At 47.7% G+C, this 26,633-nt stretch overlaps 1 protein-coding gene and 1 long non-coding RNA gene across 5 annotated transcripts in view; one reads left to right on the top strand and one right to left on the bottom strand.

Moving 5' to 3' along the window:
* Positions 1–990: 990 nt before the first annotated feature.
* Positions 991–1,878, bottom strand: LOC120852833. Its single transcript, XR_005718664.1, has 2 exons — positions 1,686–1,878; positions 991–1,472 (listed from the first exon to the last, which is right to left on the bottom strand). It is a non-coding gene; the product is annotated as an uncharacterized LOC120852833 (long non-coding RNA).
* A 99-nt stretch (positions 1,879–1,977) lies between these two features.
* Positions 1,978–26,633, top strand: part of PLEKHG3 (pleckstrin homology and RhoGEF domain containing G3) — a 47,354-nt gene continuing 22,698 nt past the window's right edge. For 3 of the 4 annotated variants that reach the window (XM_040226270.1, XM_040226269.1, XM_040226267.1), the window contains exon 1: positions 1,978–2,230. The gene's annotated coding sequence lies outside the window, so the exon portion shown is untranslated. Of the gene's footprint in view, positions 2,231–26,481; positions 26,555–26,633 lie in introns of those variants that run through there. The other variant, XM_040226268.1, reaches the window with a different exon arrangement.

Genomic DNA, 26,633 nt, shown 5'->3' with positions numbered 1-26,633 from the left:
TAGCTCACAAGGCGGCTGTGAGGATGGAGGGAGACAGCATTTGTAAACACTGCAGCATGTCAGGAACCCTGCAAATGGTAAACATTCACTAAATGAGTTATTATTACTATCAGTAACTGCCTGCTGCAGTCCATGGGGTGGCAAAGAGACTCAACGAACAACCACCACTACAACCTCGATTACCTGTCCTGGCTGGGGGTGAGGGGTACTGCTCACCAATGAGGTATCAGTAACTCAGTTAAGGGGGACTCTTTGCTACCCAATGGACTCTAGCCCAACAGCCTCCTCTGTCCTTGGAATTCTCCAGGCAAGAATACTGCAGTGGGTTTTCCTTCCTCCCCCAGGGGAGCTTCCCTACCCAGGGATGGAACCCTCTTGCCCCTTGCACCTCCCGCACTGGCAGGCGGGTTCTTTGCCACTGCACCACCTGTGGCTTTAGTTAAGCCAGAAGCCTTCTCTGGAAGCTGGAATCTGAGATGGGCAGGACTGATAGGATTTGGGTGATCAGAGAAGAAAGCAGGATCAAAGAAAAAGCAGAAGCCTGAGGCTGAACTACACTCTGGAACGCAGGAGAGGACTGGGGCTTCTCTTTTCCCCGGAGCTCGGAACCTGGAGACCGTTTCTGGCTGAGCCGCGGTGGCTGTTTACCTCCGATCCTGCCCCCGCCCCCACCTTCCGCAATCTCTTTCACCTTCCCCTTCGGGGCGGGCAGGGCTCTGCTAGGCTGGAGCAGGCTCTCCCTCCCGCAGGAATGTGCGACCCTCCCTCTCAGAGGAATGTGCGCCCGGCTTCCCGCGCGGCTTAGGCCCAGCGCCTACCCCTTTCCCCCGTCGTGGGTAGCCGGGAGCCCCGCTGTCTTCACCGTACCCTCGGCCTGGATCCAGTTTCAAAGTCACCTGAAAGCAATTTCCTGCCGCGCCCGCCCCTCCCCTCCCTGTAAATCACCTGGGGCTTGCATTTCCCAGAGTAGCTTATTTTTCTTTTGGGGGGGGGGGGCTTGTTTTGTTTTTAAACAGGAATATTCGTCCTTTACTAGACACACAATGTTTACACACCAATGTCAAATATACCCAGAGGTTCTGATGTCCGTGTCCCATCCATTCCTCCCATCCCGGGCTTCTCTTCCTGTCTTGTGCTGGGACAGCATCTTTTTTTTTTTTTTTAGCACCTTTATTGACGAATTATTTCCGGCTTATTTAAAGTTTATGCTCTTGCTCAAAAGCCAGCGGGTCCTTATTGAATGTCTCCGTCCCGCCCTCAGCCCCTCACTTCCATGCACCTTCCCATGCCGAAATGATTACATACAGACGTCAGAACAGGGGACAGTTTCTCTTCGTCGTACCAAAATGGGTCTTTTATTACACGGGGTTCTGCCTCTTGCTTTTCTCATCTAACAGAATCTTGGGGGACTCTCCAAGTTATTGGCTTCTTCATCTCTTTCTTGCTCGTTTCTCAGAGGTTTGGATTTACATCTGTAAAGGGTCATGGGAACCGAATTTCGGTGAGGAATTCAAGACGTGCCTTTCTGACTCAGAAAAGCCGAGGTGCCCGGCTTTGGAAGGGCCAGGGCTCCCAAACTCGATCCCCACTAAAGGACCTTTCCTGTTCGTAAAATCGGGGCCGTTTAGGCCGTCCGGTGCCCTCTTGGGAGGCGGTGACACCAGGGTGACCCCCTCGGCCCCCACCCCACGTGCGTCTTTGTGTCTTAGCCCGTCTAGGTGACTCCCCGGCGGGTAGCCTTCCTCCCGGCGCATACCGCCGGGGCCGCGCGCTAACCCCACCTGCGGCGTTAATCATTAGCAGCGCGCGAGCCCCGCCGCCGCCGCCGTCGCAGCTTTTACCCCCGGTTCCAGCTCGCAGTGCCGCGAGGTTTCCCCGGCCCCCGCCAAGCCGCCAATCGCGGGATTCCAGCCGCCGGCCCGAGTCTCCACCCACTGGAAAAATTCCTGGTCCGCCCTCCCGGTCTCCCTGCCCCCTCCCGAGGCTGCTCCAGCTCGGCTCGGCCCGACTTCCTGCTGGGCACTGGGAAGGCGCGCGCGGGCTGGGGTCCCCGGGGGCCGCGCTCGCAGCTGGCCGCGCCCCGGCAGCCAAGGGGTTGGCGGTGGGCGGGAGCGGCCGGCAGTCTCGGCCCCTTCCCGGAGCGACTTTCAAACTTGCGCCTGCGTTGCGGCGGCACCTGGGTGGCTTCGCGCGCCTTGCGTTCCGTACCCGGTGGGGCAGCCGCGGCTCGGTGAGTGTCCCTCGGTTCTCTCCGCGCCCACCGCCAGCGCCGCCGGCCCAGCGGCAGTGCCCGGGGTGGTTTTGAAACCCGCACCCTCCCAGGCACCCGCCCCAGCGCCCTGCGGGGTGAGGACTCGGGGGAGGCAGAAGGGGGCCCGGGGCCGCGTGGGCTGCTTCCAGGGCGACCGTCCTAGCCAAGGGCTGGAGCGCGGGAGGATCGTGCTAGGAGACGTTGTCTGTGCTTTAGCCCCCACCCCGGAAACAAGAGCGAATGGGCCGGGTGGCTCCAAGGGGCTCAGTTTGAAACCCGGGAAGCCCGCGAGGCTGCGCCCACCCGCGCCCACTGCACGCTAGGTTGCCGGAGGGCTGGTCCTTGCCTCGGATTGCGGCCCGGGCGGGGTGGACCCTTTTGGGGAAGGATCCGCGCCTCTGACCCCGGGAGCCCGAAGGCGCCAGCAGCCTGTTCCGGGTTGGTGTCACACGGTACTCTATCTGGGAATCTCAGCTCACGTCCTGGAGGGATTAGAATGGGTGCCAGAAGTGGGGTGTCGGGTAGCCGAAAGCTTAGAAGCCACTGCCTGCCACTGTCTACCTCGACCTCGCCCACTCCCGAAATCGGTTTGGTTCATTTTCTCCCTATTCTCAGCCGTTTGGTTTGGAAAGCTACGAGAAGGCGTGCCAATTTCAAGATGTTTCGGATAGCTACTTTTACTCTTTGGAGCTACTTTTGAAAAACAAAAGGAAGAACGGAGTGGGAAGTGTAATAGTGAGAGGCGGGAGGGGTGTGGCCTGGGGTGGGCGGCTGGTGTTATTGTGGCCATTGTAAGAGTTGATCCTCGAAGTCACTTGCCTGTCCACCGTCGTGGGCCCCCCAGGAGGCGATCCGGACCGCATCAACCTCCAGGGAACCCTACCTGGGGTTCCCAGAGTCTCCTCAGCCCCACCTCTGCGCAGCTCAGTCACACCGACCTTGCTCAAGAAATAATAAGCAGGGAGAGTAATGACAGACCCCCGGGCTCCGCGCTGAGCACGCTGCTTGCCTCCTTTCAGGCAAGTGCTGTTCCATTCTCTCCTTTGCTCGACTAGGGATGGAGTGCTGAGTGGCTTAACTGGGAGTGACTTCACCCCAACCATTTCCAGCAGAAAACCTAGGGAGTAAGAACCCAGAAAAGTTGTACCCCTTCTTTCTGTTATCCTCTTCGCTGTGGTCCTGGGAAGCCTCATCTTCCCACTGTTAACAGGCTTCTGTCTCTGCTGCCCCCACTCCCAGCCCCTTGGATATCTAAACCCGGGATACCTTGCTCTGCGGCTGGGGCAGGGAGTAGGCTTGGGGTAAGCCAAGTCCTAGAAGCAGAGAGTGATGTGCTAAAGAGCTGCCTTGGGCTTTGTTTTTGTTTTGTTTTTACTGATTTTAATTGGAAGTGGGACAGGGGGAGAGTGGGAAGAGCCCTGGCCTGGAAGCCCAGCACTGGCTCTACTGTGTAGCATCAAAGACTGAGTCATTTGGGCTGGAAGGCACCCTGGATGTGCCATTTACACATGGAGGCAGCAGAGCCCAGAGATGTGAGGTGATTGGAGCCACGCTCCTACTGGGCAGACAGGGACTCACGGTCTAACCTGTGCTTTTCCCAACATGACCTAAGTCACAAAGTTTTTTTCTGACTCAGTTTCCTCTTGAGTAGAGTTGGAGACTTGCCTACTTTTCCTCCTAGAGGGGCCTGGTAAGGATCAGAAGAAGCCAGGTATGTGGAAAGTGCTGCATAAACTCCTATACAAAATGAAGGCTCAGTGTGGCTAGGAGGAGCCCCCGAGAGTTTTACAGTTTATTGGAAACGTCCCATGTGTACCGCAAGGAGACGGTAGATACCAGGAGCCAACGGTGGACACTCCCCCGGCCTGTAATAGCTCAGCTCTAGGGTAAACATTTGCCCTACCAAATCGACAGCCATCCCAGGGTCACTGTGTTTACGCTGGAAGTGGCCAAAGGCCATGGCCTGAGGGCTGTCCAGGGCAGGAGGGGAAAAGGAACTGTGTTCCAGATGTGCGGCTTGCCCCTTCACCTCTGCTGTCTTCTTGGAACCTTATGAGGGCTCTGGTTCCAAGCTTGGGGGTTGCCTCAAGCCCAGGCTGAGCACTGACTTTGAAGGGTTAATCGGGAAGCCGTCTAGCTCTTCCTGGTTGTATTGAGAGGTTGAGGGGACTCCGGGCACTGGGAGGCGCTGCCTTTGCAGCTGCCCTGAGGGCTGTCTTCAGCTCCTCATTTGTCCCCCGCTGCCCATCCCAGGCTGCCCCTCTGGACCCAGAGGCTGCTCAGTCCTGGCCAGCTGCATGTCCATAGGCCTTTGTTTCAGAGTTGCAAGCCGGCCCTCCCCAGCAGAAGCCCTCAGGCTGGGGCCCTGGCAGCTGGACGTCACTTCTGCCAGCAGGAAGGCCTTATTGGAGTCCACCAGGGACCTAGCAGACCTTCATTTCCTCTTATAGGTTCCATCTGAAGCCCCCAGCTCACCCTGGCCAGATTTTTCTCCCCAGATCCATCCTGAATGGATGGATCATCCTCTTTTTCTTCTACACTCACACCCCTTCGTTCTATTTTAAAGGGTTCTTTCATTCATTCAAGAGTTTTTTGGCATCTGCTATATACAATGCTGGACGCAGGCAACACAGCAGTGAACAAAATATATGAGAGTCATTGACCTCATGGAGCTGACTTCTAGTGGGGGAAGCCGACAACAAGCAAGATGAATAATGGAAAGCAAGTTAATGATGAGCAGAGTAATGTGATAGGAAAGGTGGATGTGAACTGTCATGGAGTGGGTGGGCTCATGGAGTGGGTGGGATGGTGCTCGAGATGGGGTGTTCTGGGAGACATCCCGAGGAAGGGCTCTTCAATAATGCCTGAAGGAGGAATTTTCCTTGTCTCTGGTTTCCTTTTCTTGAAACCCAGTTCAAGGAACTCATTGTGGGGCTTAACAGCTTCCTAGCCCTGCGGTGCTAACCTCCTTTGAGCCTGTGTTTCTCACCTGGAAAGTGGAGTTAGTCATCATAGCTACCACGTACAGTTTTGTGAGACTGAACAATGAGCTAACGTCTGTTTGATGCTTAGCAGAGTCTATAGAGGTCTTCAGTAAGTGAGAGTCTTCTATTTTGTTATTTCTCCAACCGAATTCTGCAGGGGTAGCCCAAGCGCTTTATTGCCATGGCTAAATGAAAAGCTTGAAGCAAGTGGGGAATTGGAGGCAGGTGAAAATGGAAACCCTACTTAGTGCAGACTCTTGTAGTCGGTGAGAGACTCTTCAACCCTCTCCTAGAATCAAGGCTGGGGGATTGTTGAGGATGTGGCCTTCCCAGGTGTGTGTGCTGCTTCTAGGGTGAACTGGGGGCAGCCCTGATCCTCCCTTGCTCTGGAATTTCCCTTGCTTCCAACCAGCCCTGATGAATCACACCTTCATCCCTGGCCTCTCTACCCTGCCTCACAGCTGGAAAGGCTAGCTGTCTCTCCCCCAAGGTCTGTAAGATGAATTCTGCTGGGAGAGGGAGAGAAAAGGCTGGTGAAAACAAGGGAGGGGCAGGGAAGCCTGGGCAGATGGTGGGTGGAGCTGTTTGAGGAGAGCCTGCAGAGGTGCAAATGGGTGCTCATGGAGGCTCAGGCAGCCCCAGAAAAAGTTTCAAGTAGGCTCCACCATGGACCAGAATTTCAAGTAACACGAACAGACAGACACTGAGTGCTGAGTCTGGCTGGACTCCGCTCAGCTCTGCTTCCACTCAGCCAATCTGAAGAGTCTTTTCCCCTCTCAGCCGAATCAGGACCTCAAAGGGAGGTGCCTGAGCTCAAAGATAGCTGCTGTCAAAAGCGATGGGGAGTGGTTTCCTGGGGGCCGAGCCCGGGCTCAGGAAGCAGCGATGGGCAGTAGAGGGCGGGGGGCTGGGGAAGTGGTCATCAGCCAGACCGCACCCTCTGAGAGCCCAGTTTCAGGCACAGGACAGCCAGGAAGGCCCTTGAGGTGAAGGAGCTTTCTGAGCCTACCAGTGGGTGCCTGAAGACCGGGTAAAACTAGGTGTAATCTGGCTTCAGAGGAAGTTCTAGGGGGGCCCTTAACAGCCTCAAGCAGTTTTGTGGTGTTGGGTGACCTCAAGTCAGAGGAGAATGAAAATGGGCAGGGTTAACTAGTTTGTGATCCGAAGGAAGTACATCCAGAGTCGATGGCTACCCCTCTGGGTGTTGGCTGTCTGGGATAAAGACTGGCCTTGTTAACAGGGTCTCTGCTCTGTTCTTATTTTAATTAGCAGTTCTCTGAAGGCAGGGGCTCTGCTGGAGCCATCTTTGTTCCCATATAGCATGGAGAACAGTGTAATCTACAGGGTGTGATGAGCTTCTGCTGGGGTCCCATCCTGAGAACAGTCTGGGCTCCGTGATCTCATCTGCTCCGGTTTTTGTCCCATGGAGTTAGAGGAAGAAGGCAGAGGTGGGGGTCCAGCCTAGCCCTGGGTGGACGGTTGCCATCTGGGAATGCCACCCAAGAGAGAATGGGACTTTTTACAGTTCTCTTGCTAGCATCTGGGGAGGGAAGCCTCCTGGCTTAAGCTCAAGGAATGGATTTTTAAGGACTCTCAGACTCTCTTTCATGCTGAGCAGACTCTGGGGCTGGCCATAGGACTTGAATGAGGTTCCAGTGGGCACAGTGGCGACTGTGCATGTTGCTTTTTGGGAAACAGAATTTGAGGGTACTAAGGGTTGCTCTAGTTGTTGCTGGAATTTGACTGAGAATGGAGGGAGGGATGATAGAAGAGTGAAGTCGATTTCACTATGGTAACGGGATCTCAGGAGGAAAGATGGGTTCTACAGGTACTGGAAGCTCTAAAAAACTTTGCTCCCCAGGCCACAAGACCATGTGTGTGTATGTGTGTGTGTGTGTATATATATGTGTGTGTATATATATATGAGTGTGTGTGCATATGTGTAAAAGTCAGAGATTCTTGAGCAATAGATGGCAAGTATTTATTGACAGGAAAAGGGAACCAGTATTCTTGCAGGCTCTGTCTGTACTATGCATTGCTGCATCTCCAATGCTTGCTGCATAGTAGGATTCCAGTAAACATTTGGTGAATAAATAAAACCCTACTGTGTGAATGAAACTTTAGGAATTAGAGAAATTTTCACACTCTTCACAAATGTTGTAATCTGTCCTAGTAGAGTAGAAGATTCTAAGAAGTTGAAGCTATGGTCAACACCTGTGGCACAGGGCCAGGCAGCTCTGTATTCCTCCAGCCTGGACAAGTGAAAGGGTGCCTCGGGTCACTGTGACCAGTCCTCCCAGGCCTGCTGAGAGTTTGCCCCTTGCATGTTGTGTCCAAAGCAGAGTATGCTTTTAGTCTTGAAAATAGTTCATCCCATAATATGTCCTGTAACCCCTCTTCTACTGTATTTACAACATGGCCACCCAGTGGCCTTGCTTATTTGCAAGTAGCCAGGAAGGTCTCCAGGTCGACTAAGACTCAAGTTCCTACATTTTCTTTCACACCAACTCCCTCAGACCCTGTTTAACTTTTATGTAGGAGTTGTGGCGTCCAATTTCCAAGCCTACAACTGAAAGGAAGCAGCAATGGAAAGAGTATAAAGAGACCAATGTAGAGAAGAAAAATGACCACAGTGCAATGACAATTGATGGAGTGGATGGAGAACAAGACACTATGGAAAACAGGCATGAGTGTAAGAGCCAGGGGTCATTATTTATGTAGGGGGAGTGGCTTGGCACACCTTGGCCTTTGGGGGCATCATCATTTTGATAATTGATGCTTTGCTGGTAATTGTGACCCTGAGTCATCAAGCGGAGGTTAAATGATGTTTCCTTGACTATTTGGGAAGGGAGGGAAGGAAGTGTGTAACATGTTTTTGGAAGATGTCCCAGGCAGATTGACTACAATTTTTTAAGTGTTGACTGTTAGGTAATATCACTAATCTTCTCAACAAGGCATAGTAGGTGGTGGTACCCTCAACTACAGATGAGGAAACTGAATCCAGTCACACAAGGTAGGTCACTTTTCTGGGATCTCAGCTAAGACTTAGCAGAGATGAGGTCTGAACTTCCAGATGACTCTAGAGCACATGCTCTGAGCTCTACCCCAGACTCTTTGGAAACTGGGCACACTCTTTAAAAAATGTGCCTTTTGGATAGCTCTCTCTGCAGGGGTTCCAGCTGGTCAAGGGTTTACTGTGTTACTGTGGAGCCAGGATGGGCCCAAACTTAATTCAGCTCCACCCATAGCAGACTGCCAGTTATCCCAGAGAGTGCTTTACATTTTTTAAGCTTCTACCTGAGTGCCGCACAACATTTCCAAGGCCAGAAAATGTTAGGGAGGAGCTGCAATTTCAAAAATCCCAGGCCTCTTTCCATCAGGAGCTTTTGTTCCTTTGTTTGGGTTCTGGATGCTGCTGAAGGGTGCTGTGCTGCTGTGCTGTGTAGCCTCCATGTCGGTCGTTCCAGTTGTGTCCAGGGTGGTGGGGCCTGCCCCTGCGTAGGAGCTCCTGTCTTCTCACCATCCAGATCTGGCAAATGGTAATTTTCTCCAATTTATTTCTGTCATTTGAATGTTAAACAGATGCAGTCAATGCTTTCTTTTTCCTCCTAATTGTTTTCTCTTTCCTCCCTCCCCAGAAGTAACATTCTCTTGAATATGGTGTTTATCACGTCTCTGCATGTCTTCATAGTTTTTACTGTTTGTAAGTAATTTATAGTTTCCTGTTGTTTTGATTTTGAGATGTATAGCATCATGTTGAATAAACATTGTTGTCTAGATTTATCCATGTTGAAATATTTAAATCTAGTTTATTCACTGAACTGTTACATGGTGTCTGTTGTATAATTATAGCTTCCTTATGGACAGACTTTTAGATTGTTTCCATTTTTTCTCACCAGTATCCTGTGTTTATCATCCATGTGTCAATCTTTTCTACCGTGTATGTCAGTGGTAGGATTATGGGGTTATAAACTGTGCTTTTCAAGTTACTGCCAAATAATGTCCCTGCATGATTTGTGAATCAGTATATGTTCTTAGAGAAACACAAGAGCCCCTATTTCACTAACATTTGGATTGTGTCTTGTAATCTAGTAGATGTAATTTTAAAATTATTTTATAAACTGCCCCTTAAAATTAGCACTTTTGATTGAAGATAGGGATGAGCATTTTTCATGTTTATTGCCTGTCCATGTTTATAATTCTGTGAGGTTTTGCCTTTTGCATTAAAAAAAAAAAAATTAAACCAAGTGATACATCCATGTGATTCAAGCCCCAGAATGTAATGTAGTGAAAAGTCTCTACCCTTTGTTTCCTTGCACCTAGTTCCCCATGCTTTGACAAGTTACAGGTTCTCGGTACTTTTTCAGAGTTTTAGTTGCCGTTTTCTTGATGATTTTTAGGAATTAAAAAAAAAAAAAACTATGTATATGTGCTAAATGAAACAAAGTGAAAGTCTTAGTTCTCAGTCTTGTCCGACTCTTCGTGACCCTATGAACTGTAGCCCGTCAGTCTCCTCTGTCCATGGGATTCTTCAGTCTAGAATACTGGAGTGGGTTTCCATTTCCTCCTCTAGGGGATCTTTCTGACCCAGGTATTGAACCTGGATTTCCTGCATTGCAGGCAGATTCATAATCTTTTGTGGGTTTTATTCATTACATATAGCTCTGGATTGTTTTAACTTTATTAAAGTTATTTTTCATAGGGAAATTTAAATTTTAATGTTGTCACATTTGCCAGTCTTTTGTTCATATCAAGAAATCTTTTCCTACCCTGATTTTTATTAAATGGGTTCTTAAAAATTTTTTTTTTATTTAAATTTTTTTTTTTACTGCTCTAAGTCTTTGTTGTAGTATGTGTGCTCTTTGCTGTAACTCGAGGTCTTCTCGCTCTTTTAATATATAATTTTATTTCTATATTTTTGGCCATGCTGCGCGGGCTTTTCTCTAGTTGTGGTGAGTAGGGGCTGCTCTGAAGCTGCGGTGTGTAGGCTTCTCACTGTGGTGTCTCTTGAGCATGCAGGCATGCAGTAGTTGCAAGCATGTGGGCTCAGCAGTTGTGGTTCCTGGGCTCTAGAGCATAGGCTCAATAAAGTTGTTGCCCACGGGCTTTGTCGCGCCTTGGAATGTGGGATCTTCCTGGATCAGAGATTGAACCCTTGTCTCCTGCACTGGCAGGAGGATTCTTTACCACTGAGCTAGCAGGGAAGCCCTCGAAGCCCTGCATTGGAAGGTGGGTCAGGGAAGCCCCTTCCTATTCCGATTTTATAGAAACTAGAGAGAGAGAGAGAGTGTGAGAGTGTGTGTGTGTATGTGTGTGTGATTTTATAGAAACTATAGTGTGTGTGTGTGTGTGTGTAAAATTTTTTTTTTAAGTTTTGCTTCTACTCTTAACATTTTAAATTCATCTGGAGTGTATTTTCTGTATGTGACAATGGTTCTTCTCTCTGGGCTACATATTAAAGCCTCATGAGGAGCTTTTTAAAATAGTACTATTGTCTGAGCTTCATTTCAGATCAGCCCAATAAAATGAAAATATTTTGGGGTAGGGCCCAGGCATGGTTATGAAATGGCCCAGGTAACTTATGTTCAGCCAAGGTTGAGAACCACTCAGCCTTGTAAGATGGAACTGATTTTATTTTTTCCAGAGAAATAGCCAGTTTTCCCAGTGCTAGTTATTAAGCAGTCTATGCTTTTCCTGCTGACTCTTTACTTTTTAAGAGTTGATTTGAGATATATTTCCCATATCTTAAAATTTACCCATTTTTTAGTATATATGCACAGAATTGTATAACTATTCCTGCTATCTAATCTTTTTTTTTTTTTCCCTCTTTTGGCCCTGCCGCTCAGCTTGTGGGATCCTAGTTCTCGACCAGGGATCAAATACAGGCCCTCGGCAGTGAGAGTGCAGAGTCCTAACCACTGGACCACCAGGGAATTCCCTCTGCTGTCTAATCGTGTGTGCTTAGTGGCCTCAGTCATGTCCACCTCTTTTGAGACACTAGAGACTGTAGCCCACCAGGATCTTCTGTCCATGGGATTTTCCTGGCAAGAATTCTGCAGTGGGTTGCCATGCCCTTCTCCAGGGGATCTTACAGACCCAGGGATCAAACTCAAGTCTCTTAAGTCTCTTGCATTGGCAGGCAGGTTCTTTAACTGGTGCCAACTAGAAAGCCTGCTATCTAAACCATTTTTATTATCACAGTTTATTAAAAGAAACTGTACTTTTTGCAGTCATTTCCCCTATTCACTAGCCCCAGGCAATCACTAGTCTACTTTTATCTTTCTAGATTTACCTGTTCTGGACCTTTTACATAAATGAATTCATACAATGTATCGTTCTGTTGACTAGCCTTTTCATTTAACATAATGTTTTCATCCATGTTGTGGCAGGTTATCAGTTCTCCATTTTTCATTCCATTATATGAGTTTACTACATTTTGTTTATCCATTCATCAGTTGATAGACATTTGAGCTGTTTCCACTTTTTTTTGTGTTATAAATAATATTGCTATAAACAATTGTGTACAACTTTTTGTACACAGCATATAGATCTCCTAGCTTCTATATGACCTACTGGGAGATGATTATTTATAAGTTAACTTTTTGAGGAATTGTTAAATTGTTTTCTAAATAGGCTACACAATTTCTTACCAGCAATATATGAGTTCTAATTTCTCTTTATCCTCTCCAACACTTGTTATTGAACATGGTTTTGATTTTAGCCATCTTAGAGTGAGTATGAAATGGATTTAATTGTGATTTTGATTTGCATTTTCCTAATGACTATGATGTTGAACATTTTTTCTTGTGCTTATTGGCCATTTGTATATTTTTTTGGAGAAATATCTATTCAAATTGTTGCTTATGTTAAAACTGGGTTATTTTATTGTTGTTGTAAGGGTTCTTTATATAGTCTGGATACAAGTTTATTATCAGGTTTACAAATATTTTCTCCCATTCTGTGATTTATCTTTTCACTGTCTCTCTTTTAAAAATTTTTCAAAAATGATGTGTAATTGATATATTATTATTAGTTTCAGATGTACAACTTAATGATTCAATATTTGTATACATTGTAACATGATCTAGTCTACTTTCTTTTCATTTTCTTTATAGTGCCTTCGAAACGTAAGTTTTAAATCTTGATGAAGTCGAACTTATCTATTTTTTTGTTTTGTTGCTTGTGCTTTTCCTATTGTATCTAAGAAACCACTGCTTGCCCAAGTTCACAAAAACTTACCTCTATATTTCCTTTTAGGAGTTTTATAGTTTTAGCTTTTACATTTAGGTCTGTGATCCATTTTGACTTAATTTTTGTGCATGATATGAACTAGATATGCAGGTTCATTCTTATGCATGTGAATATAGCTGTGCTAACATTGTTGAAAAGACTATTCTTCGCCTATTGAATGGTTTTGGTACCCTTATGAAAATCAGGTGACTTTAAATGTGAAGTTTTATTTCTGTACTCTCAGTTCTGTTGCATTAATCTATATGTCTATCTATATGTCAGTATAGTCTTGATAACTATAGCTTTGTAATCAGTTTTGAAGTTGGAAACTGTGAGTCTTCTAACTTTGTTCTTTTTCGAGATTGTTTTAGCTATTCTGGCTCCCTTGCTTTTCCATATGAATTTTATGATCGTCTTGTCAATTTCTACAGAAATGCCAGCTAGAATTTTGAAATAGATCACATTGAGTCTGTAAATTAATTTACTATCACTAACTTTAAGAGTGTTAAGTGTTCTGATCCATGAACATGGGATATCCTTCCATTTATTCAGGTCTTTAGTTTCTTTCAAGTGTTTTGTAGCTTCCCATATACAATTCTTACATGCCTTTTGTTAAATATATTCCACAGTTTTCAATGCTTTGTTATAAATGGGATTGTTTTGTTTCTTGAGGGGAGAGGGTAAGCCACTCAATTTGCAGGATCCTAGTTCTCCCATCAGGGGTTAAACCCATTCCCTTGGCAGTGAAAGTGTAGAGTACCAGTCACTGGACCACCAGGGCATTTCACTTCATTGCATTTTGGATTGTGTGCTACTAGTATATAGGAATACAATTGATTTTTGTGTATTGCTCTTGTATCCTTCCATCTTACTGGATTCTTTTCGTTAGTGGAGTCCACTAATTGTTTCATTAGTGAATTTCTTAAGATTTTCTATATATATAACATCATGTCGTCTATGGATTTAGTTCAGTTCAGTTGCTGAGTCGTCTCCGACTCTTTGTGACCCCATGGACTGCAGCACACCAGGCCTCCCTGTCCATCACCAACTCCTGGAGCTTACTCAAACTCATGTCCATAGAGTCGGTGAATCCATCCAACCATCTCATCCTGTCATCTCCGTCTCTTCCTGCCTTCAATCTTTCCCAGCATCAGGGTCTTTTCAAATGAGTCAGTTCTTCACATCAGGTGGCCAAAGTATTGGAGCTTCATCTTCAGCATCAGTCCTTCCAAGGAACATTCAGTGTTGATTTCCTTTAGGATTGACTGGTTTGATCTCCTTGTAGTCCAAGGGACTCTAAAGAGTCTTCTCCAACACCACAGTTCAAAAGCATCAATTCTTCAGCACTTAGCTTTCTTTATAGTCCAACTCTCACATCCATACATGATTACTGGAAAAACCATAGCTTTGACTAGACGGGTCTTTGTTGGCAAAGTAATGTCTCTGCTTTTTAACATGCTGTCTAGGTTGGTGATAACTTTTCTTCCAAGGAGCAAGTGTCTTTTAATTTCATGGCTGCAGTCACCATCTGCAGTGATTTGGGAGCCCCCCAAAATAAAGTCTCTCACTGTGGCCATTGTTTCCCCATCTATTTGCCATAAAGTGATGGGCCCGAATGCCATGATCTTAGTTTTCTGAATGTTGAGTTTTAAGCCAACTAGAAATACTTTTACTTCTTCCTTTTCAATCTGAATGTCTTTTATATCTTTTTCTTGCCTAATTTTCCTGGCTAGAACTCCAGTACAATGTTGAATAGAAGTGTCATGAGGGGAAATTCTTGTCTTATTCCTAATCTTAGGGGGAAAACATTTCTTCTTTCTCCTTTGAGGTGAAGTATCTGTGGTGTTTTTTGTATGTTCTTTATAAGATTGGGGATGTTCCCTTCTATTCCTAGCTTGTGTGGTGTTTTTATCATGGAAGGATGTCAGATTTTGTCAAATTTTTTTTCTGGGTCTATTTAAGGTGACCAGATGGTTTTTGTATATTATTCTATTAATATCTAAAATTATATTAATTTATTTTTGGTTTTGGATGTTAACCCAATCCTGTATTTCTGGGATAAATTCACATGGTCATAGTGTATATTCCTTTTTATATGTTGCTGGATTCAGTTTGTTAGTGTATTGTTGAGGATTTTTATAGCCACATTTATAAGGGATGCTGGCCTGTAGCTTTTTTTTTCCCTTGTGATATTTTGTTTGGTCTTTTATCAGGCCTCATAGAATGTGTAGGAAGTGTTCCTTCCTCTTCTGCTTTTTGGAAGAGGTTGTGAAGAATTGCTGTTAATTCTTTAAATGTTTGGTAAATTCACCAGTGAAGCCATTGCGTCCTGGGCTTTTCATTATTGGAAGTTTAAAAATTCATAATTCAGGCTCTTTGCTTGTTAACAGATCTCTTCAGATCTTTTGTTCCTTCCCAAATACTCATTGGTTTATGTCATTCTAGGAATTTGTCTGGGAATGGCATCAGTTCAGTTCAGTCGCTCAGTCATGTCCTACTCTTTGCGACCCCACGAATTGCAGCACGCCAGGCCTCCCTGTCCATCACCAACTCCCGGAGTTCACTCAGACTCATGTCCATCGAGTCAGTGATGCCATCCAACCATCTCATCCTCTGTCGTCCCCTTCTCCTCCTGCCCCCAATCCCTCCCAGCATCAGGGTCTTTTCCAATGAGTCAACTCTTTGGATGAGGTGGCCAAAGTACTGGAGTTTCAGCTTTAGCATCATTCCTTCTAAAGAACACCCAGGGCTGATCTCCTTCAGAATGGACTGGTTGGATCTCCTTGCAGTCCAAGGAACTCTCAAGAGTCTTCTCCAACACCACAGTTCAAACACATCAATTCTCTGGTGCTCAGCCTTCTTCACAAGTCCAACTCTCACATCCATACGTGACTACTGGAAAACCATAGCCTTGACTAGACGGACCTTAGTCTGCAAAGTAATGTCTCTGCTTTTGAATATGCTATCTAGGTTGGTCATAACTTTTCTTCCAAGGAGTAAGTGTCTTTTACTTTCATGGCTGCATTCACCATCTGCAGTTATTTTGGAGCCCCCCAAAATAGTCTGACACTGTTTCCACTGTTTCCCCATCTATTTCCCATGAAGTGATGAGACCATATGCCATGATCTTCGTTTTCTGAATGTTGAGCTTTAAGCGAACTTTTTCACTCTCCATGGCATCAAAGTTATCTAATTCATTAGCATATGTTTGTTCATAGTATTTCCTTATAATCCTTTAAGATGTTCTTTTTTGTCTTTGATAATCTGCATTTATACTATGTATGATAGGTCTAAATGTGGACTTTAAAAAAAAATTTAACTTAGTTGTGCTTTCAATATGAGGACAGATGTTGATATGTTCAGTTCTGGAAAATTCATATATATTCTGTCTTTGAAAATTGCCTCTCCCTTAATTCTTTTCCTTTTCTTCCTCCGGAACTCTTTGGATCTTGTCTCTCTCTCTCTTTTAAAAAATTTGTTTACTGTTTTTAAATTTTTGGTTGTCCTGAGTCTTCATTGCTGCACACAGGCTTTCTCTAGTTGCAGACAGCAGGGTATTCTCTTGTTTCGAAGCATGGCCTCTAGGTGTGTGGGCTTCAGCAGCTGGGGCTCTTGGGCTCTACAGTGCAGGCTCAGTAGGTACATGGGCTTAGTTGCTCCATAGCATGTGGGGTCTTCCCAGACCAGGGATCGAACCCATGTCCCCTGCATTGGCAGGCAGATTCTTAACCACTAGACCACCAGGGAAGCCCTGGATCTTGTCTCTTAATGTTCATATTTTCTATCTTTCTCTTTACATCTATTTCAGGATAATTTCCTCAGTTTTTTTTCCCCCCATTTCACTAATTCTTTCTTTAGCTGTATTTAATTTTCTGTTTAATTTACCTATTGGGTTTAACATGTCAATATTGTATACAATTAACCCTTGAAAAATCTGGATATGAAATGTGTGGGTTCAGTTATATGTGGATTTTTTTCAATAAATATGTACTATAGTACTACACGGGGCTCAGTAGTAAAGAATCTGCTTGCCAGTGCAGAAGGTGCGTATTTGATTCCTGGTTTGGGAAGATCCCCTGGACAAGAAAATGGCAATCTATTCTAGTATTCTTGTCTGGGAAATCCCATGGACAGAGGAACCTGGCGGGCTCAGTTCAGTTCAGTTGCTCAGTCGTGTCCAACTCTTTGCAACCCCATAAATCGCAGCATGCCAGGCCTCCCTGTCCATCACTAACAACTCCCGGAGTTCACTCAGACTCACGTCCATCGAGTCAGTGATGCCATCCAACCATCTCATCCTCTGTTGTCCCCTTCTCCTCCTGCCCCCAATCCCTCCCAGCATCAGAGTCTTTCCAATGAGTCAGCTCTTGGCATGAGGTGGCCAAAGTACTGGAGCTTCAGCTTTAGCATCATTCCTTCCAATGATCACCCAGGACTGATCTCCTTTAGAATGGACTGGTTGGATCTCCTTGCAGTCCAAGGGACTCTTAAGAGTCTTCTCCAACACCCCAGTTCAAAAGCATCAATTCTTCGGCACTCAGCTTTCTTCACAGTCCAACTCTCACATTCATATATGACCACTGGAAAAACCATAGCCTTGACTAGACAGACCTTTGTTGGCAAAGTAATGTCTCTGCTTTTGAATATGCTATCTAGGTTGGTCATAACTTTCCTTCCAAGGAGTAAGCGTCTGTTAATTTCATGGCTGCAATCACCATCTGCAGTGATTTTGGAGCCCCAAAAAATAGTCTGACACTGTTTCCACTGTTTCCCCATCTATTTCCCATGAAGTAATGGGACCAGAAGCCATGATCTTTGTTTTCTGAATGTTAAGCTGTAGGCCAACTTTTTCACTCTCCTCTTTCACTTTCATCAAGGGGCTTTTTAGTTCCCCTTCACTTTCTGCCATAAGGGTAGTGTCATCTGCATATCTGAGGTTATTGATATTTCTCCCGGCAGTCTTGATTCCAGCTTGTGCTTCTTCCAGTCCATTCTTTCTCATGATGTACTCTGCATAGAAGTTAAATAAGCAGGGTGACAATATACAGTCTTGACATACTCCTTTTCCTATTTGGAACCAGTCTGTTGTTCCATGTCCAGTTCTAACTGTTGCTTCCTGACCTGCATATAGGTTTCTCAAGAGGCAGGTCAGGTGGCCTGGTATTCCCATCTCTTTCAGGCGGGCTCAGGGAGTCTCAAAAGAGTTGGATACAGAGACTAAACAGTAATAGCAGTACCACGCAATCTGCAGCTTGTTGAATCTGCAGATGAGAAATCATGGATACAGAGGGCTGGGTGTAAAGTCATACATGGATTTCTACTGCCTCGAAACCCCATATTGTTCAAAGGTCAACTATTTTATTTCCATTTAGTACTTTTTCAAAGTCTTTTTCAGATTTTTCTTTTATTCCTAGTTTTTGGAGTATCAATTTCTTTCATATTCTGACTTGCTTGTCATGGTTTGTTTTATTGTGTGGTTAGTAATTTTTATGCTGAGAAATAGTGGAATGCTTAAAAGCATCATGTCTGCACTTACCATGATGATGGGGTTCCCTTATGGCTCAGCTGGTAAAGAATCCGCCTGCAATGTGGGCAACCTGGGCTTGATCTCTGGGTTGGGAAGATCCCCTGGAGAAGGGAAAGGCTGCCCACTCCAGTATTCTGGCCTGGAGAATTCCTTGGACTGTATAGTGCATGGGCTTGCAAAGAGCTGGACCCGACTGAGCGACTTTCACTTTTACTTTACTATGATGATGAGATCTAGGACATACCAAATGTGTGGGTGGTGGGCTGAGGTGGGGCAGAGGAAAAGATTGGCAGAGGAACTGTGTATGTCTGGCTGCTTCCTGTCATACAGGTCTCTGCCACGAGTCACCTTTACAGAGACTTCCCAGGCCTCTCTAACTAACACTGTCCACCCCCATATTGCCTTTTCTCTTTTTCATCTTTTTCATAACACTTAACACTGTCCAGGAATATATGAGATATTTGTCTACCTTTTGTGACCGTCTTCCATATTGGAGTGTAAGCTCCATGATAGTAAGGATTTGTCTTATTCATTGCTGTGTCCCCAGCACCTGGCGTGTGGTTTATACTGTCAACAAATATTTGTGAGTAGTCCTGTTTTTAAATGGAAGTTATCTGAGCCCTGATGATGCAATTTTCAGCTGGGCTGAGCCTGACCAGGCAGCAGAGAAGAGGTGAACAGATTGCCTCTCCATCCCCAAACCTTTTTCTGTGTCTCCACTGGAGATATCTCTTCTTCCCATTACAAGAGCCCAGAAAATACCATCCTTCCTGTGTGCTTCAGCTTTCTTCTGGCATGAGTCCTACAGCTGCCAAAATCAGTAGTAGGGACTGGAGCATCAGAAGGCCTGGGGGAAGAAAATGCACAAAACCCTGGGAAGATCTGGTCCTTAACCTTGAGGAGGCTGTGACTGAGTAAGGAAGGCAGCACACACGGGAAACAAGTTAGGACACCTGCCCATTGCCTGAGTCAGCTGTGTGGATCAGAACTCCTGCTATGAGCTTGCAGTAGAGAAGGCAACCTGTGTGCTGGCCCCTGGGTCACATGTTGACACAGAAGTGGTTTCTGGAGGCATCAATGGGCAGGTTATGAATTCCCAGCCGACTCCATGTTGGCCTCCTTCTGAGGTTTGCTCCATGCTGTAGGAACTTGTTCTGAGCATAGTGTTACTTGTTAAAGGGCAGAAAGTGCCAGAAGGCATTCCCACGAGGTGGGCAGGGTTGGCACCATTCCATCCATCTTTGGCTGTATTTCTTGGCTCCACTCATGTTGGGGTTGAGGAATAGTGAGGAGCCCCGGAATTCCGGCCAAACCCTGGCTTTCCTGCTGCACGGCTTTTGGTGAGTGAGTAAATAGGTCCGCCTCACTGGCTTCCCCGGTGGCTTAGCGGTAGAGAATCCACCTGCAACGCAGGAGACTCAGTTCGATTCCCTGGATAAGGGAATGGCAACCCACTCCAATATTCTTGACTGAAGAATCCCACGGACAGAGGAACCTGGCAGGCTACAGTCCATGGGGTTGCAAAGAGTCAGACACAGCTGAAGCGACTTACCACACAAACGGTTGTGGTAGGCAGAGTTCACAGAGAATGTGTTTATTACCACATTGCCTGCTATTGGGGTTATTCCAGCCCAGCATCTTGGGAGCCACGTGTGCTTCAGTTTCCTGATCCGTAAAACAGGGAAATAATTCCCAACCGCTGCAGCCATCCCTCCCCTCTGTCTCTGGCTGTTGTGAGGGTTAATATCCTCAGGCTTTGAGGGCCTGAGGTGGGGGAGGAGCCGCATAAATGGGTTATTGTTGCGCTGGTGAATGCTCCCGCTTTGTTCAAGTGTCTTCACTATTTGACTTCCTGCAGTTAGCGTCCCCAGACTTGAATTGCTGGAGACACTTGCACGTCCTCAGCGGTTGGTGGCGCTCACCTGGCCTGGCTGTGACCTGGGTCTTCACCCAGCGGGGACTTGCTGAGTTGGGGTGGGAAGCTCCATTTCCTCTGTTAGGGGCCCCCCGGGCATCAGGAATGAAAGAAATGCAGAAAGTATGACCCACACGCGCAACTGATTCTGAATAGAACGTTTATTGAAGAGGTTTTGCAGGAGGCGGCGGGCGCTTTAATTCCCGAGGCTGTTGGTGGCAGCTCTCTGCTCGCCCCAAGCCTGTTAACTGCTCGGCTGCCAGGGCCGAATGCGGCTCCCGGACCCCACGCGGCCCTCTTGGTGCTCAGATGGGAGCCCTTTTGAGGAAAGCGGTAGGTACCCAGCTGGCCAGGCCAGGGGGTGCGAATGGGGCAGGAGCAGCACTATCAAAGGCCTCCGAGTCTTGCCAGACTCTGCCGTGAAACCCGGTTGGCCACAGGCTTTGGGGCGAAAGGTAAATGTCTCCCTTGGGCCTTCAGAAACTGAGGAGAGGTTGAGTTAGTCCCTTTTTAAAATCCTGCCCAGGCTTCTTCCAGGGGATATGTCCATTGAGGCCGGGCAAGAGCGAGAATCCTGTGTTCCTCTTTGAGTTACTGCACGTGGTTCTGCGAGGGGCCTCGGAGGGTCTTCTGATCTCTGAACACTCGGAGTTGGGCGATTAGGGAAGGGGCTGTTTGTAGAGGGACCCAGCACACCCTGGGAAAAGCAGAGTTAATCTCCCACATTTTCCGGAAGTTTCCTTTTCCCAGAATCCACAGAGGGTGGTTATTTTAGATAAAATCTAGGGGTGCTGGCAAGTTGGCAGGTGGAAGGATGTTGTCCCTGACCCGGACTCTTCCCCTGCTGGACACCGCCAGACCAGGGCCTTGTCCACTCCTCCCAGAGCTCTGGGCTGCAGAAGCCGGGAGGTCAGGGACAGGTTGCTGCCCTGCCCTACCTTGAGTTTCAGCCCTGAATCAAGGCCTGGCTTTTCCAGGAACAGGACTGCTACCTGGGCCATGCCCATGTGGACCCGCCTGCCCCAGAATCTAGGGTTTGGTGACAGCTGCCCCCTCTGCGTGTGTGTAACTGCTCAGCTGAGGGAGAAAGCTGCTCTCCTCCCACCTGGAAACTGGTTGGATGAGTTTCTCGGGCTTCCCTGGTGGAGGCCCCTTAGAAGGGAAGGCAGGGATCTGGGGTGGGGTGGGGGCGGGTACTGTGGGGTGCAGAGGGGCCCCCCTGGGGTCTGGGTTAGGGATCCCTGAGGGACAGGGTCATGCAGGAGGCCCTGCTCTCCGAAAGGCCATCTGCCTTTGAGAATTGACCTTGTTGTGTGAGTCTGTAAGTTATGCCTTAGAAAACCTACTTTCCTAAGTTGTCTGGGTCAGGTGCCAGGCTCAGGGTTGGCGTCCAGGGCAATGAGGGGGTGTTGGTTGGAGCTCTTGCTCTTGTTTCCTGAGGGCCAGGAGAATCAGGGTGTGTGACCGATGGCAGCAGTTCATAAAGGGGGGCTGCTGCTGTTGCTTGGAATTGAAGACCAACTTGTGTTTGGGGGAGCCTCCTTAATTCTGATTTGCTTGGGGAGGGAATTTGGGGAAGGGAAAAACCCTCAGGTGGTAACACTGACTCCCCTCACCCCCACCCAGTGCCCCCAGCTGGGAGCTGTTCTGGAAGCCCAGGGGAAGATTCCCTTCTAGTTAAGCCCTGGGATCACAGTTTCTAGACTTGGCATTCACCCCACTGGGTTTAGAAACATTTTGTATCTGGGTAGTTTCATATCTCCACATTTATTGGGGGCCTTGTTTCTTCCCACTTCATAGGGGTTGGGATAGGTGTCATCCTTCTTCCTAGCACATTCTCCCCATCTCTTTCTCTCCTTGAAGCTCTCTGTAAACAGCCAGCATCTTCTTTGGCTTCTGGATGCTTCATGAACATTCTGGCTGTGTAGACCCCTGCGGCCATAGCACCACCTAGCAGTTTGTATATTTTAAGGGTAGTTTCTCACTTTGTCTCCCCGAGTCTCCGTGGTGGGTTTTCCAGGCCTGGCCCGGATGTGCCCATCCCCTTGCTGCCAGACGCCCCAGGTCCTTGCGTGGTCCAGGTCCTTTGGGGGCTCCACTGTCGCGTGCTGCCACCCTTGTACCAGGTGCCCTTAGGGCTCTTCCTCACGTGGCAGAAGCTTTGTCATCATTCAAGACACAGCGAAAATGTCACTCCTTTAAAGCTGCCTGGGTCCCCCAGGTAGCACTTTCTGCTTCTTCCGTCAGCAGAGTGTATGTGCATTTCTGTGCCAGCACTTCAGGCACTGGTTTGCGGATAATCTGTTGATATGTCTTTTTAAAAACTATTATTAGTATTATTATTATTTTTTGGCCTCACAGCGTGACTTGTGGGATTTTAGTTCCCCAGCTAGGGATCGAACCTGTCCCTCCTGCAGTGGAAGCACCGGATTTTAACCACGGGACTGCCAGGGAAGTCCTTGCTTCCTTTTGTCATTGATGTGCTTGTCCGGTTTCTTCTGATACAGTATTTGTTCTCCAGAGCGGGTTCTGTGTGTGATTCATCTTTGTGTCAACCCACAAGGCTGCCACAGTGTCTTTGTGCAGAGTGGGTGCTTGAATATACTTGAGCAGTGAATTCTGAAGCTCATGACTTGGGAAGGGCTGTTAGTCTTATCCCTGAATGAGGGGGTAGACCTTGCAGTACAGATGGCTCACTGCCCCGCTCCCCGTCGTCCAGCAAGTTAGGAGTAGAACTAAGTCGGTTTTGAGCCGTGCTGGCTGGAGTACCAGGGCCCTTCAGGTCTATTCTGCTGCCTTCCCCTCTTGGATAGTCCCTGTGATTTAGGAAATGGGCAAACACTGGGGCTTTTCCCTCTAAGTCCTGGCTCTCTCATCTGTCTACCCTGGAGTTGGATTACATTTTTTCTTTAAAATCCAAGGTCGGGTGTCAAGGATGGTTTCCACCAATCGCTTCCCTACCTCATGGTACCTGAGTAAATTCTGTTCCTGCTCAGGCCTGTTGTTCCGCATGGCCCTGTTCCTCTCCAGCTCTCTCCCTGCGGAACCCAGAGGAATGCCCCCTGCCTGCTACAGCATAGGACTGACTCATTCAAACTTCGTCTCTGGTTTGACCTTCTGTGGGGCCTGGATATCAGACTTGTTTCCATTTCCAGCTGAATTGCTTTATATTTGCCCTTAAGAGATCATTGTCCAAATCTGTGTTGGGATCATAGATGATGGATGATCGGCAGGATTAGGGTGAAGTGGGGAGGGGAGGGTTAGGTCAGGGTGGTACATGATTAAACTTGTATCTCTATTATTGACTTGAGATATGGGTCTACTTTCTTAGACATGCATCAGAAAAATCTCTTATTCTGATGCTTATGGACAAATAGTAACTCATCCATCCTTCTCATTGCTACCATTTATGGAAGGTATACTGCGCGACAGTTGTTCAAATTGCTCTATTTGTATCCTCTCGCTCTTGGAGACCAGTGAAGTTGGTAGTATTGCTGTGCTCATTTTATGGGTAAAGGAACTTGAAGTTTGGTTAGATCCAGTGACTTGCCCAAGGCCACCCATAGCTAGTAAAACAGAGTAACTGGGTTACAAACCACATCTGCCTGCCTCCAAAGCCTGTGAATCCATTTATTGCACTTAATCTCTGCTCTCTGGACTCTCATGTACTGAGGTACTTGCTCATTCTCTCCTTCTCCTCTGAGAACTCAGATCCAGTGGGCCCCTCTGTTCCCACTTGCTTCCCACTGAAATTCTCCAATGCCTTTGAATCTGATGCAGTAGTAAATGCTGCAACTCTTAAAGGTGGCCTCAAAATAAGCACCCTCTATAGTGGGTGTACGGGGAGCAACTAGATGGTTAATTTGTGGGGCTGGGTCTCTGAATTTTGCTGATAAGGAGGGGTGGTCCTGTGAGCCTCTAGAGATGGGAGAGATGAGGCCTCTGAGAACACTGGAGGTGTCTGTGATTTCTAGCATGGTCTTTATCCCCTCCATCTTCTGGGGACATTGTGTCTGTGTCATTTTCCTGCTTAGTGACAAGCTGTGACCTACCCTGGCTATGAGCAATAGCAATTTCTCATCCACAGTAATTGCTCTCCTTTGCCTTCAGTTTCGATGAAACCTCCTGGTGGACTTTTCCTGGGATATCTGTAGGGTCCTTTTGCTATAGTCCCTTCTTCAAAGTCCAAAGTGGTCTTTTCTTCCAGTTTTTGTGGCTGGTCACTTAATATTGGCATGGCAGGGCAGCTACGCCCCTGCTCCAGTCCCTCTTCTGAGGCCTAGAGTGTGGGGCTGCTGGGGTGAATGGGCAGTCGCTGCTCCTGTATGCCTCTTGGTGAATTGGAAACTTGCTGGCAGTGACTAATTGGAAACTCATTAGACAAGGAGGAACTGTCTCAGGTCTTGACTGTGGCTACTGTTTGTCTTTCGTCTGACTACTGTGGGAGTGGAGAAATTTATTGAACACCTAGTGCGTGCATTGCCTTCTGGGGGTGAAAGAAGGCCCAGCCCACTAGGTTTTTACTGTCTAGTCTGGAAGGAGAGCTTGCACATGAGAACCCCGAGGGCCTGTGCTGTATGCGACACTCAGGCTCAGCTGAGTTCAGAGAAGGGCCTGTGTGTTAATGTCCCATGGCTGCTGTTAGCAAACGCTGCCATCTGAGTGCCTTAGAACAGAACCCATGCAGACTTCCCTGGTGGCTCAGTGGGAAAGAATCCACCTGCCAATGCAGGAGACACGGGATGACCCACATTCCACGGAGCAACTAAGACCCTGCGCCACCGCTACTGAGCCTGCGTGCTCTAGAGCCTGGAAGCTGTAGCTACTGAAGCCTGTACATGCTACGGCCCCTGCCCTGCAACAAGAGAGGCCTCTGTGATGAGAAGCCCGCTCCACAGCTAGAAAGTAGCCCCTGCTTGCTGCAGCTAGAGAAAAGCTCACACAGCGACAGAGACCCAGCACAGTGAAAAATAAATGAAACAGCAGACATTTATTATCTTATAGTTCTGGAGGTCAGATGTCAGTCTGGGCCTACAGGGCTATTTTCCTTCTGCAGTCTCCAGGGAAAATTTTGTTTTCTTGTCCTTTCCAGCTTCCTGAAGCTGCTTAGATCCTTTGACTTGTGGTCTCTTTCCTCCGTCGACGAAGCCAGCAGCCTAGCATTGACCAGTTTCTCGCTCTGTCCCTCTGCCTCTGCTGTCACATCAGCTTCTGACTCCTTGTGAGGACCCTCGTGATTACCGTGAGCCTACCCACATAACCTAGAACAGTCTTCCCCATCTCAAGATCCCTAACTTGATCACACCCGCAGAATTTCTTTTGCCATATAAGGTTACCTACACAGATAGGCTCCTTGTATCCAGGGATTAAGATGTAGATATTCCTGGGGGAGAAGCATTTTTGGCCTGCATCATTGGGTGTGTTGGATGGGTTGGTGATGGTTGGGGAGGTCTTTCTGAGGATGATGACTGGACCACATTTGTGGAGGGAGAGAATGTCTGGGACACCTTGCAGGTTTGAGAAATAACATGAGCAGATGTTGAGCTTGTGTGTGGTGGAGACGGGGAGGTGTGGGTGAGCAGTATTCTCACTGACATGAGATGCCAGGGGCTTTCCTTCCCTTCCAAGGCCAGGCCGAGGGAGTTTTCTGGACTTTAGTCTGTAGGCCCAGACTCTGTCCCAGAATTCAGGTGGGAGGGCTCCGTTGGCAACCAGAGTCCTTTCTAGCAGCTGACTCAGGCACACTTGGTGGCCCCCTGCTATTCTTGGGTGGTGGGAAAAGGAATTCATGAGGGAAAATGAATTCATGAGGGAACAGGAATTTGAGCCAGCTAGCCTGGGTTTGGATGGCCTAGAAACCTTGGTTACACAGTTTACACAGCCTCTGTGATAGTCACGTTGCTCACAAGGAACACAGTCCCTGGAGAGCTTCACTTGTCCTTAGGTGCTTGGGGCCCCTGAGTCCCCGGGGAGGGACAGGAGGGTCGGAGGGAGAGAGGAAAGAGCCAGCCCCTCTCAGGGATCCTCCTTGTCCTCAGGAAAGCCTCGAGGGTGTGGTGAGAGGTCACCCACCTCTGCCCACTCTCTGCTGGCCCAGAGAACCATAGGAATAGACCCTCAAGAGCTGGGCCTCTGTGGGGACAGTGCTAGGCAGCAGCATGGCTGGGTGGTACTGAGCTGGGGGGTGTGTGTGTAGCACACTACTGAGCTGGGGTGTGTGTGTGTAGCACACTACTGAGCTGGAGTGTGTGTGTGTGTGTGTGTCTTTTGTGAGGACAGTGCTGGGCAGCAGCATGGCTGGGTGGTACTGAGCTGGGTGTGTGTGTGTGTGTGTAGCACACTACTGAGCTGGGGTGTGTGTGTGTGTGTAGACCCTCATGATACTGAGTTCTGTGTATGTGTGTGTAGCACATCTGGGCTCAGGATCTCATTTGTGTGTGTGTGTCTTTTGTGAGGACAGTGCTAGGCAGCAGCATGGCTGGGTGGTACTGAGCTGGGGTGTGTGTGTGTGTGTGTGTAGCATACCTGGCTCCTCTGGAAGTTAAATTGTGTGTGTGTGTGTGTGTAGACCCTCATGATACTGAGCTCTGTGTGTGTGTGTGTGTGTGTGCGCATGCGTGTAGCACACCTGGGCTCAGGATCTCAAGGTGAGATCTCTGAAGTTCACACTGTTTGTGTGTGTGTGTGTGTGTGTGTAGACCCTCATGATACTGAGCTGTGTGTGTG

The sequence above is a fragment of the Oryx dammah genome, unplaced genomic scaffold, assembly GCF_014754425.2.
Source record: "Oryx dammah isolate SB20612 unplaced genomic scaffold, SCBI_Odam_1.1 HiC_scaffold_26, whole genome shotgun sequence".
Taxonomy (NCBI): domain Eukaryota; kingdom Metazoa; phylum Chordata; class Mammalia; order Artiodactyla; family Bovidae; genus Oryx; species Oryx dammah.
This window is presented reverse-complemented; position numbering and strand designations above follow the sequence as displayed.